This window comes from Schistocerca cancellata, unplaced genomic scaffold (genome assembly GCF_023864275.1).
Source record: "Schistocerca cancellata isolate TAMUIC-IGC-003103 unplaced genomic scaffold, iqSchCanc2.1 HiC_scaffold_426, whole genome shotgun sequence".
NCBI lineage: Eukaryota > Metazoa > Arthropoda > Insecta > Orthoptera > Acrididae > Schistocerca > Schistocerca cancellata.
Genome location: NW_026046443.1, coordinates 184,366 through 197,305, shown reverse-complemented (window position 1 = coordinate 197,305; position 12,940 = coordinate 184,366). Strand labels below are relative to the sequence as shown.

Below are 12,940 nucleotides of genomic sequence, written 5' to 3'. Positions count from 1 at the left end.
GGTTGACTGCTGTGTCACAGCCGGTCCCCATCATATGTATACACTCCAACGGACGTGTGTGCCCTGTTAGCACATTTACCAGGAACGTTAGCTGCATCACCTCCCTGGCAATTCCATACCGTGCTCGATGCGTCAGCCATTGCTTGGTGACAGTGTGCTTCGATGAGAAGTGGACAGATGATGCATCTCTCTCGCCGTCAGTTATAGGCGGGAATCATACTTAATGTAGTTTTCTGCAAGCGTCAGCGGAGCGTCAGACATCTGTGTCTGGTCTTCTCCCTTCATGCATCCACCAAGTCCACTCCTGGCAGTCTCCAGTAAAAGCCCCCTGTGCTGAAGCGAAAATTGCCGCCGTTTCTATAGATACAGAGTGCCATTGCTTACTGGGAACAGTTAAGGAACCATAGTACAATATCTTGTTGTGAAACTGTCTACTTTTCTCACTTGTGGCCGAGAAAACTGAAACCCTCTCACCTTGGGCTGGAAGAATTAAAGATCATGACTGGGATTACATACATTGACTCGTGAAGTAATACAAAATTATTTCACTCTTCACTGTATTTGTTTCTGTACAAAATGTGCGTTCTATTGCTATATTTCTATCTGTAGGTAAAAATTGGGTATTGAAAGAAAATTCCCGTGAACAGGGGCGTGAAGATATGGTTCCGCTTTTACACATAGCAGCGTCATGGATCTACGAGAATTTTGCTTGTATGTGTAAGGTTAACATATTTAAGCATAGAACTGAAGTCACAACAATTTTCACCTTTTGAAGACGCTTGTGGTTACCCATATGTCAATTCCCATCTCGTGATTGGCACACATTTTTAAAAATTGCCCGTCCCTTGTGGGGATCGAACCCACGACCTTTGGATTAGAAGTCCAACGCGCTATCCTCTGCGCCAAAGGGACGCTGTGCAAGTGACGGTCTCAGATGTAAGAGATTCTGCAAGACATGACCCGTGCTACATGTCTCGCGTTACTTTTCTGATAGGCTTACTTTCATATTTCTCTGAAGCAATTACATCAAAGACTCATTATTTATGTAACAGACACGATACATCGCTCCGAATCGCTCTGTTTACCATGGCTCTACTGATTGAAACACCTGCGTATTGACAGAGTTGCTCTGTACAATCGTAGTAACACAGTCCTGCTATTAGATTCGCTCACGTGCGCTGCTTACAGATAAATGGGAATTGCGCTCTTTAGAACAGCATCCACTCACAAAGTGGTAAACGACACACTGGGAACACTGTACGATTAGTCACATTTTTTGACTTTGGTTGACTGCTGTGTCACAGCCGGTCCCCATCATATGTATACACTCCAACGGACATGTGTGCCCTGTTAGCACATTTACCAGGAACGTTAGCTGCATCACCTCCCTGGCAATTCCATGCCGTGCTCGAAGCGTCAGCCATTGCTTGGTGACAGTGTGCTTCGATGAGAAGTGGACAGATGATGCATCTCTCTCGCCGTCAGTTATAGGCGGGAATCATACTTAATGTAGTTTTCTGCAAGCGTCAGCGGAGCGTCAGACATCTGTGTCTGGTCTTCTCCCTTCATGCATCCACCAAGTCCACTCCTGGCAGTCTCCAGTAAAAGCCCCCTGTGCTGAAGCGAAAATTGCCGCCGTTTCTATAGATACAGAGTGCCATTGCTTACTGGGAACAGTTAAGGAACCATAGTACAATATCTTGTTGTGAAACTGTCTACTTTTCTCACTTGTGGCCGAGAAAACTGAAACCCTCTCACCTTGGGCTGGAAGAATTAAAGATCATGACTGGGATTACATACATTGACTCGTGAAGTAATACAAAATCATTTCACTCTTCACTGTATTTGTTTCTGTACAAAATGTGCGTTCTATTGCTATATTTCTATCTGTAGGTAAAAATTGGGTATTGAAAGAAAATTCCCGTGAACAGGGGCGTGAAGATATGGTTCCGCTTTTACAGCATTTACACATAGCAGCGTCATGGATCTACGAGAATTTTGCTTGTATGTGTAAGGTTAACATATTTAAGCATAGAACTGAAGTCACAACAATTTTCACCTTTTGAAGACGCTTGTGGTTACCCATATGTCAATTCCCATCTCGTGATTGGCACACATTTTTAAAAATTGCCCGTCCCTTGTGGGGATCGAACCCACGACCTTTGGATTAGAAGTCCAACGCGCTATCCTCTGCGCCAAAGGGACGCTGTGCAAGTGACGGTCTCAGATGTAAGAGATTCTGCAAGACATGACCCGTGCTACATGTCTCGCGTTACTTTTCTGATAGGCTTACTTTCATATTTCTCTGAAGCAATTACATCAAAGACTCATTATTTATGTAACAGACACGATACATCGCTCCGAATCGCTCTGTTTACCATGGCTCTACTGATTGAAACACCTGCGTATTGACAGAGTTGCTCTGTACAATCGTAGTAACACAGTCCTGCTATTAGATTCGCTCACGTGCGCTGCTTACAGATAAATGGGAATTGCGCTCTTTAGAACAGCATCCACTCACAAAGTGGTAAACGACACACTGGGAACACTGTATGATTAGTCACATTTTTTGACTTTGGTTGACTGCTGTGTCACAGCCGGTCCCCATCATATGTATACACTCCAACGGACGTGTGTGCCCTGTTAGCACATTTACCAGGAACGTTAGCTGCATCACCTCCCTGGCAATTCCATGCCGTGCTCGAAGCGTCAGCCATTGCTTGGTGACAGTGTGCTTCGATGAGAAGTGGACAGATGATGCATCTCTCTCGCCGTCAGTTATAGGCGGGAATCATACTTAATGTAGTTTTCTGCAAGCGTCAGCGGAGCGTCAGACATCTGTGTCTGGTCTTCTCCCTTCATGCATCCACCAAGTCCACTCCTGGCAGTCTCCAGTAAAAGCCCCCTGTGCTGAAGCGAAAATTGCCGCCGTTTCTATAGATACAGAGTGCCATTGCTTACTGGGAACAGTTAAGGAACCATAGTACAATATCTTGTTGTGAAACTGTCTACTTTTCTCACTTGTGGCCGAGAAAACTGAAACCCTCTCACCTTGGGCTGGAAAAATTAAAGATCATGACTGGGATTACATACATTGACTCGTGAAGTAATACAAAATTATTTCACTCTTCACTGTATTTGTTTCTGTACAAAATGTGCGTTCTATTGCTATATTTCTATCTGTAGGTAAAAATTGGTTATTGAAAGAAAATTCCCGTGAACAGGGGCGTGAAGATATGGTTCCGCTTTTACAGCATTTACACATAGCAGCGTCATGGATCTACGAGAATTTTGCTTGTATGTGTAAGGTTAACATATTTAAGCATAGAACTGAAGTCACAACAATTTTCACCTTTTGAAGACGCTTGTGGTTACCCATATGTCAATTCCCATCTCGTGATTGGCACACATTTTTAAAAATTGCCCATCCCTTGTGGGGATCGAACCCACGACCTTTGGATTAGAAGTCCAACGCGCTATCCTCTGCGCCAAAGGGACGCTGTGCAAGTGACGGTCTCAGATGTAAGAGATTCTGCAAGACATGACCCGTGCTACATGTCTCGCGTTCCTTTTCTGATAGGCTTACTTTCATATTTCTCTGAAGCAATTACATCAAAGACTCATTATTTATGTAACAGACACAATACATCGCTCCGAATCGCTCTGTTTACCATGGCTCTACTGGTTGAAACACCTGCGTATTGACAGAGTTGCTCTGTACAATCGTAGTAACACAGTCCTGCTATTAGATTCGCTCACGTGCGCTGCTTACAGATAAATGGGAATTGCGCTCTTTAGAACAGCATCCACTCACAAAGTGGTAAACGACACACTGGGAACACTGTACGATTAGTCACATTTTTTGACTTTGGTTGACTGCTGTGTCACAGCCGGTCCCCATCATATGTATACACTCCAACGGACGTGTGTGCCCTGTTAGCACATTTACCAGGAACGTTAGCTGCATCACCTCCCTGGCAATTCCATGCCGTGCTCGAAGCGTCAGCCATTGCTTGGTGACAGTGTGCTTCGATGAGAAGTGGACAGATGATGCATCTCTCTCGCCGTCAGTTATAGGCGGGAATCATACTTAATGTAGTTTTCTGCAAGCGTCAGCGGAGCGTCAGACATCTGTGTCTGGTCTTCTCCCTTCATGCATCCACCAAGTCCACTCCTGGCAGTCTCCAGTAAAAGCCCCCTGTGCTGAAGCGAAAATTGCCGCCGTTTCTATAGATACAGAGTGCCATTGCTTACTGGGAACAGTTAAGGAACCATAGTACAATATCTTGTTGTGAAACTGTCTACTTTTCTCACTTGTGGCCGAGAAAACTGAAACCCTCTCACCTTGGGCTGGAAGAATTAAAGATCATGACTGGGATTACATACATTGACTCGTGAAGTAATACAAAATTATTTCACTCTTCACTGTATTTGTTTCTGTACAAAATGTGCGTTCTATTGCTATATTTCTATCTGTAGGTAAAAATTGGGTATTGAAAGAAAATTCCCGTGAACAGGGGCGTGAAGATATGGTTCCGCTTTTACACATAGCAGCGTCATGGATCTACGAGAATTTTGCTTGTATGTGTAAGGTTAACATATTTAAGCATAGAACAGAAGTCACAACAATTTTCACCTTTTGAAGACGCTTGTGGTTACCCATATGTCAATTCCCATCTCGTGATTGGCACACATTTTTAAAAATTGCCCGTCCCTTGTGGGGATCGAACCCACGACCTTTGGATTAGAAGTCCAACGCGCTATCCTCTGCGCCAAACGGACGCTGTGCAAGTGACGGTCTCAGATGTAAGAGATTCTGCAAGACATGACCCGTGCTACATGTCTCGCGTTACTTTTCTGATAGGCTTACTTTCATATTTCTCTGAAGCAATTACAACAAAGACTCATTATTTATGTAACAGACACGATACATCGCTCCGAATCGCTCTGTTTACCATGGCTCTACTGATTGAAACACCTGCGTATTGACAGAGTTGCTCTGTACAAACGTAGTAACACAGTCCTGCTATCAGATTCGCTCACGTGCGCTGCTTACAGATAAATGGGAATTGCGCTCTTTAGAACAGCATCCACTCACAAAGTGGTAAACGACACACTGGGAACACTGTACGATTAGTCACATTTTTTGACTTTGGTTGACTGCTGTGTCACAGCCGGTCCCCATCATATGTATACACTCCAACGGACGTGTGTGCCCTGTTAGCACATTTACCAGGAACGTTAGCTGCATCACCTCCCTGGCAATTCCATGCCGTGCTCGAAGCGTCAGCCATTGCTTGGTGACAGTGTGCTTCGATGAGAAGTGGACAGATGATGCATCTCTCTCGCCGTCAGTTATAGGCGGGAATCATACTTAATGTAGTTTTCTGCAAGCGTCAGCGGAGCGTCAGACATCTGTGTCTGGTCTTCTCCCTTCATGCATCCACCAAGTCCACTCCTGGCAGTCTCCAGTAAAAGCCCCCTGTGCTGAAGCGAAAATTGCCGCCGTTTCTATAGATACAGAGTGCCATTGCTTACTGGGAACAGTTAAGGAACCATAGTACAATATCTTGTTGTGAAACTGTCTACTTTTCTCACTTGTGGCCGAGAAAACTGAAACCCTCTCACCTTGGGCTGGAAGAATTAAAGATCATGACTGGGATTACATACATTGACTCGTGAAGTAATACAAAATTATTTCACTCTTCACTGTATTTGTTTCTGTACAAAATTGCGTTCTATTGCTATATTTCTATCTGTAGGTAAAAATTGGGTATTGAAAGAAAATTCCCGTGAACAGGGGCGTGAAGATATGGTTCCGCTTTTACAGCATTTACACATAGCAGCGTCATGGATCTACGAGAATTTTGCTTGTATGTGTAAGGTTAACATATTTAAGCATAGAACTGAAGTCACAACAATTTTCACCTTTTGAAGACGCTTGTGGTTACCCATATGTCAATTCCCATCTCGTGATTGGCACACATTTTTAAAAATTGCCCGTCCCTTGTGGGGATCGAACCCACGACCTTTGGATTAGAAGTCCAACGCGCTATCCTCTGCGCCAAAGGGACGCTGTGCAAGTGACGGTCTCAGATGTAAGAGATTCTGCAAGACATGACCCATGCTACATGTCTCGCGTTACTTTTCTGATAGGCTTACTTTCATACTTCTCTGAAGCAATTACATCAAAGACTCATTATTTATGTAACAGACACGATACATCGCTCCGAATCGCTCTGTTTACCATGGCTCTACTGATTGAAACACCTGCGTATTGACAGAGTTGCTCTGTACAATCGTAGTAACACAGTCCTGCTATTAGATTCGCTCACGTGCGCTGCTTACAGATAAATGGGAATTGCGCTCTTTAGAACAGCATCCACTCACAAAGTGGTAAACGACACACTGGGAACACTGTACGATTAGTCACATTTTTTGACTTTGGTTGACTGCTGTGTCACAGCCGGTCCCCATCATATGTATACACTCCAACGGACGTGTGTGCCCTGTTAGCACATTTACCAGGAACGTTAGCTGCATCACCTCCCTGGCAATTCCATGCCGTGCTCGAAGCGTCAGCCATTGCTTGGTGACAGTGTGCTTCGATGAGAAGTGGACAGATGATGCATCTCTCTCGCCGTCAGTTATAGGCGGGAATCATACTTAATGTAGTTTTCTGCAAGCGTCAGCGGAGCGTCAGACATCTGTGTCTGGTCTTCTCCCTTCATGCATCCACCAAGTCCACTCCTGGCAGTCTCCAGTAAAAGCCCCCTGTGCTGAAGCGAAAATTGCCGCCGTTTCTATAGATACAGAGTGCCATTGCTTACTGGGAACAGTTAAGGAACCATAGTACAATATCTTGTTGTGAAACTGTCTACTTTTCTCACTTGTGGCCGAGAAAACTGAAACCCTCTCACCTTGGGCTGGAAGAATTAAAGATCATGACTGGGATTACATACATTGATTCGTGAAGTAATACAAAATTATTTCACTCTTCACTGTATTTGTTTCTGTACAAAATGTGCGTTCTATTGCTATATTTCTATCTGTAGGTAAAAATTGGGTATTGAAAGAAAATTCCCGTGAACAGGGGCGTGAAGATATGGTTCCGCTTTTACAGCATTTACACATAGCAGCGTCATGGATCTACGAGAATTTTGCTTGTATGTGTAAGGTTAACATATTTAAGCATAGAACTGAAGTCACAACAATTTTCACCTTTTGAAGACGCTTGTGGTTACCCATATGTCAATTCCCATCTCGTGATTGGCACACATTTTTAAAAATTGCCCGTCCCTTGTGGGGATCGAACCCACGACCTTCGGATTAGAAGTCCAACGCGCTATCCTCTGCGCCAAAGGGACGCTGTGCAAGTGACGGTCTCAGATGTAAGAGATTCTGCAAGACATGACCCGTGCTACATGTCTCGCGTTACTTTTCTGATAGGCTTACTTTCATATTTCTCTGAAGCAATTTCATCAAAGACTCATTATTTATGTAACAGACACGATACATCGCTCCGAATCGCTCTGTTTACCATGGCTCTACTGGTTGAAACACCTGCGTATTGACAGAGTTGCTCTGTACAATCGTAGTAACACATTCCTGCTATTAGATTCGCTCACGTGCGCTGCTTACAGATAAATGGGAATTGCGCTCTTTAGAACAGCATCCACTCACAAAGTGGTAAACGACACACTGGGAACACTGTACGATTAGTCACATTTTTTGACTTTGGTTGACTGCTGTGTCACAGCCGGTCCCCATCATATGTATACACTCCAACGGACGTGTGTGCCCTGTTAGCACATTTACCAGGAACGTTAGCTGCATCACCTCCCTGGCAATTCCATGCCGTGCTCGAAGCGTCAGCCATTGCTTGGTGACAGTGTGCTTCGATGAGAAGTGGACAGATGATGCATCTCTCTCGCCGTCAGTTATAGGCGGGAATCATACTTAATGTAGTTTTCTGCAAGCGTCAGCGGAGCGTCAGACATCTGTGTCAGGTCTTCTCCCTTCATGCATCCACCAAGTCCACTCCTGGCAGTCTCCAGTAAAAGCCCCCTGTGCTGAAGCGAAAATTGCCGCCGTTTCTATAGATACAGAGTGCCATTGCTTACTGGGAACAGTTAAGGAACCATAGTACAATATCTTGTTGTGAAACTGTCTACTTTTCTCACTTGTGGCCGAGAAAACTGAAACCCTCTCACCTTGGGCTGGAAGAATTAAAGATCATGACTGGGATTACATACATTGACTCGTGAAGTAATACAAAATTATTTCACTCTTCACTGTATTTGTTTCTGTACAAAATGTGCGTTCTATTGCTATATTTCTATCTGTAGGTAAAAATTGGGTATTGAAAGAAAATTCCCGTGAACAGGGGCGTGAAGATATGGTTCCGCTTTTACAGCATTTACACATAGCAGCGTCATGGATCTACGAGAATTTTGCTTGTATGTGTAAGGTTAACATATTTAAGCATAGAACTGAAGTCACAACAATTTTCACCTTTTGAAGACGCTTGTGGTTACCCATATGTCAATTCGCATCTCGTGATTGGCACACATTTTTAAAAATTGCCCGTCCCTTGTGGGGATCGAACCCACGACCTTTGGATTAGAAGTCCAACGCGCTATCCTCTGCGCCAAAGGGACGCTGTGCAAGTGACGGTCTCAGATGTAAGAGATTCTGCAAGACATGACCCGTGCTACATGTCTCGCGTTACTTTTCTGATAGGCTTACTTTCATATTTCTCTGAAGCAATTACATCAAAGACTCATTATTTATGTAACAGACACGATACATCGCTCCGAATCGCTCTGTTTACCATGGCTCTACTGATTGAAACACCTGCGTATTGACAGAGTTGCTCTGTACAATCGTAGTAACACAGTCCTGCTATTAGATTCGCTCACGTGCGCTGCTTACAGATAAATGGGAATTGCGCTCTTTAGAACAGCATCCACTCACAAAGTGGTAAACGACACACTGGGAACACTGTACGATTAGTCACATTTTTTGACTTTGGTTGACTGCTGTGTCACAGCCGGTCCCCATCATATGTATACACTCCAACGGACGTGTGTGCCCTGTTAGCACATTTACCAGGAACGTTAGCTGCATCACCTCCCTGGCAATTCCATGCCGTGCTCGAAGCGTCAGCCATTGCTTGGTGACAGTGTGCTTCGATGAGAAGTGGACAGATGATGCATCTCTCTCGCCGTCAGTTATAGGCGGGAATCATACTTAATGTAGTTTTCTGCAAGCGTCAGCGGAGCGTCAGACATCTGTGTCTGGTCTTCTCCCTTCATGCATCCACCAAGTCCACTCCTGGCAGTCTCCAGTAAAAGCCCCCTGTGCTGAAGCGAAAATTGCCGCCGTTTCTATAGATACAGAGTGCCATTGCTTACTGGGAACAGTTAAGGAACCATAGTACAATATCTTGTTGTGAAACTGTCTACTTTTCTCACTTGTGGCCGAGAAAACTGAAACCCTCTCACCTTGGGCTGGAAGAATTAAAGATCATGACTGGGATTATATACATTGACTCGTGAAGTAATACAAAATTATTTCACTCTTCACTGTATTTGTTTCTGTACAAAATGTGCGTTCTATTGCTATATTTCTATCTGTAGGTAAAAATTGGGTATTGAAAGAAAATTCCCGTGAACAGGGGCGTGAAGATATGGTTCCGCTTTTACAGCATTTACACATAGCAGCGTCATGGATCTACGAGAATTTTGCTTGTATGTGTAAGGTTAACATATTTAAGCATAGAACTGAAGTCACAACAATTTTCACCTTTTGAAGACGCTTGTGGTTACCCATATGTCAATTCCCATCTCGTGATTGGCACACATTTTTAAAAATTGCCCGTCCCTTGTGGGGATCGAACCCACGACCTTTGGATTAGAAGTCCAACGCGCTATCCTCTGCGCCAAAGGGACGCTGTGCAAGTGACGGTCTCTGATGTAAGAGATTCTGCAAGACATGACCCGTGCTACATGTCTCGCGTTACTTTTCTGATAGGCTTACTTTCATATTTCTCTGAAGCAATTACATCAAAGACTCATTATTTATGTAACAGACACGATACATCGCTCCGAATCGCTCTGTTTACCATGGCTCTACTGATTGAAACACCTGCGTATTGACAGAGTTGCTCTGTACAATCGTAGTAACACAGACCTGCTATTAGATTCGCTCACGTGCGCTGCTTACAGATAAATGGGAATTGCGCTCTTTAGAACAGCATCCACTCACAAAGTGGTAAACGACACACTGGGAACACTGTACGATTAGTCACATTTTCTGACTTTGGTTGACTGCTGTGTCACAGCCGGTCCCCATCATATGTATACACTCCAACGGACGTGTGTGCCCTGTTAGCACATTTACCAGGAACGTTAGCTGCATCACCTCCCTGGCAATTCCATGCCGTGCTCGAAGCGTCAGCCATTGCTTGGTGACAGTGTGCTTCGATGAGAAGTGGACAGATGATGCATCTCTCTCGCCGTCAGTTATAGGCGGGAATCATACTTAATGTAGTTTTCTGCAAGCGTCAGCGGAGCGTCAGACATCTGTGTCTGGTCTTCTCCCTTCATGCATCCACCAAGTCCACTCCTGGCAGTCTCCAGTAAAAGCCCCCTGTGCTGAAGCGAAAATTGCCGCCGTTTCTATAGATACAGAGTGCCATTGCTTACTGGGAACAGTTAAGGAACCATAGTACAATATCTTGTTGTGAAACTGTCTACTTTTCTCACTTGTGGCCGAGAAAACTGAAACCCTCTCACCTTGGGCTGGAAGAATTAAAGATCATGACTGGGATTACATACATTGACTCGTGAAGTAATACAAAATTATTTTACTCTTCACTGTATTTGTTTCTGTACAAAACGTGCGTTCTATTGCTATATTTCTATCTGTAGGTAAAAATTGGGTATTGAAAGAAAATTCCCGTGAACAGGGGCGTGAAGATATGGTTCCGCTTTTACAGCATTTACACATAGCAGCGTCATGGATCTACGAGAATTTTGCTTGTATGTGTAAGGTTAACATATTTAAGCATAGAACTGAAGTCACAACAATTTTCACCTTTTGAAGACGCTTGTGGTTACCCATATGTCAATTCGCATCTCGTGATTGGCACACATTTTTAAAAATTGCCCGTCCCTTGTGGGGATCGAACCCACGACCTTTGGATTAGAAGTCCAACGCGCTATCCTCTGCGCCAAAGGGACGCTGTGCAAGTGACGGTCTCAGATGTAAGAGATTCTGCAAGACATGACCCGTGCTACATGTCTCGCGTTACTTTTCTGATAGGCTTACTTTCATATTTCTCTGAAGCAATTACATCAAAGACTCATTATTTATGTAACAGACACGATACATCGCTCCGAATCGCTCTGTTTACCATGGCTCTACTGATTGAAACACCTGCGTATTGACAGAGTTGCTCTGTACAATCGTAGTAACACAGTCCTGCTATTAGATTCGCTCACGTGCGCTGCTTACAGATAAATGGGAATTGCGCTCTTTAGAACAGCATCCACTCACAAAGTGGTAAACGACACACTGGGAACACTGTACGATTAGTCACATTTTTTGACTTTGGTTGACTGCTGTGTCACAGCCGGTCCCCATCATATGTATACACTCCAACGGACGTGTGTGCCCTGTTAGCACATTTACCAGGAACGTTAGCTGCATCACCTCCCAGGCAATTCCATGCCGTGCTCGAAGCGTCAGCCATTGCTTGGTGACAGTGTGCTTCGATGAGAAGTGGACAGATGATGCATCTCTCTCGCCGTCAGTTATAGGCGGGAATCATACTTAATGTAGTTTTCTGCAAGCGTCAGCGGAGCGTCAGACATCTGTGTCTGGTCTTCTCCCTTCATGCATCCACCAAGTCCACTCCTGGCAGTCTCCAGTAAAAGCCCCCTGTGCTGAAGCGAAAATTGCCGCCGTTTCTATAGATACAGAGTGCCATTGCTTACTGGGAACAGTTAAGGAACCATAGTACAATATCTTGTTGTGAAACTGTCTACTTTTCTCACTTGTGGCCGAGAAAACTGAAACCCTCTCACCTTGGGCTGGAAGAATTAAAGATCATGACTGGGATTACATACATTGACTCGTGAAGTAATACAAAATTATTTCACTCTTCACTGTATTTGTTTCTGTACAAAATGTGCGTTCTATTGCTATATTTCTATCTGTAGGTAAAAATTGGGTATTGAAAGAAAATTCCCATGAACAGGGGCGTGAAGATATGGTTCCGCTTTTACAGCATTTACACATAGCAGCGTCATGGATCTACGAGAATTTTGCTTGTATGTGTAAGGTTAACATATTTAAGCATAGAACTGAAGTCACAACAATTTTCACCTATTGAAGACGCTTGTGGTTACCCATATGTCAATTCCCATCTCGTGATTGGCACACATTTTTAAAAATTGCCCGTCCCTTGTGGGGATCGAACCCACGACCTTTGGATTAGAAGTCCAACGCGCTATCCTCTGCGCCAAAGGGACGCTGTGCAAGTGACGGTCTCAGATGTAAGAGATTCTGCAAGACATGACCCGTGCTACATGTCTCCCGTTCCTTTTCTGATAGGCTTACTTTCATATTTCTCTGAAGCAATTACATCAAAGACTCATTATTTATGTAACAGACACGATACACCGCTCCAAATCGCTCTGTTTACCATGGCTCTACTGATTGAAACACCTGCGTATTGACAGAGTTGCTCTGTACAATCGTAGTAACACAGTCCTGCTATTAGATTCGCTCACGTGCGCTGCTTACAGATAAATGGGAATTGCGCTCTTTAGAACAGCATCCACTCACAAAGTGGTAAACGACACACTGGGAACACTGTACGATTAGTCACATTTTTTGACTTTGGTTGACTGCTGTGTCACAGCCGGTCCCC

General features: G+C 44.2%; 10 non-coding genes across 10 annotated transcripts; all 10 read right to left on the bottom strand.

The window, feature by feature from the left end:
* Positions 1 to 839: 839 nt before the first annotated feature.
* Trnar-ucu (transfer RNA arginine (anticodon UCU)) lies at positions 840 to 912 on the bottom strand. Its single transcript has one exon. It is a non-coding gene; the product is annotated as a tRNA-Arg (tRNA).
* Positions 913 to 2,132: 1,220 nt separating this feature from the next.
* On the bottom strand, positions 2,133 to 2,205 carry Trnar-ucu (transfer RNA arginine (anticodon UCU)). Its single transcript has one exon. It is a non-coding gene; the product is annotated as a tRNA-Arg (tRNA).
* A 1,220-nt stretch (positions 2,206 to 3,425) lies between these two features.
* On the bottom strand, positions 3,426 to 3,498 carry Trnar-ucu (transfer RNA arginine (anticodon UCU)). Its single transcript has one exon. It is a non-coding gene; the product is annotated as a tRNA-Arg (tRNA).
* Positions 3,499 to 4,709: 1,211 nt separating this feature from the next.
* Positions 4,710 to 4,782, bottom strand: Trnar-ucu (transfer RNA arginine (anticodon UCU)). The gene has a single exon. It is a non-coding gene; the product is annotated as a tRNA-Arg (tRNA).
* Positions 4,783 to 6,001: 1,219 nt separating this feature from the next.
* Positions 6,002 to 6,074, bottom strand: Trnar-ucu (transfer RNA arginine (anticodon UCU)). Its single transcript has one exon. It is a non-coding gene; the product is annotated as a tRNA-Arg (tRNA).
* A 1,220-nt stretch (positions 6,075 to 7,294) lies between these two features.
* Positions 7,295 to 7,367, bottom strand: Trnar-ucu (transfer RNA arginine (anticodon UCU)). Its single transcript has one exon. It is a non-coding gene; the product is annotated as a tRNA-Arg (tRNA).
* Positions 7,368 to 8,587: 1,220 nt separating this feature from the next.
* On the bottom strand, positions 8,588 to 8,660 carry Trnar-ucu (transfer RNA arginine (anticodon UCU)). Its single transcript has one exon. It is a non-coding gene; the product is annotated as a tRNA-Arg (tRNA).
* Positions 8,661 to 9,880: 1,220 nt separating this feature from the next.
* On the bottom strand, positions 9,881 to 9,953 carry Trnar-ucu (transfer RNA arginine (anticodon UCU)). The gene has a single exon. It is a non-coding gene; the product is annotated as a tRNA-Arg (tRNA).
* Positions 9,954 to 11,173: 1,220 nt separating this feature from the next.
* Trnar-ucu (transfer RNA arginine (anticodon UCU)) lies at positions 11,174 to 11,246 on the bottom strand. Its single transcript has one exon. It is a non-coding gene; the product is annotated as a tRNA-Arg (tRNA).
* Positions 11,247 to 12,466: 1,220 nt separating this feature from the next.
* Positions 12,467 to 12,539, bottom strand: Trnar-ucu (transfer RNA arginine (anticodon UCU)). The gene has a single exon. It is a non-coding gene; the product is annotated as a tRNA-Arg (tRNA).
* Positions 12,540 to 12,940: the final 401 nt, after the last annotated feature.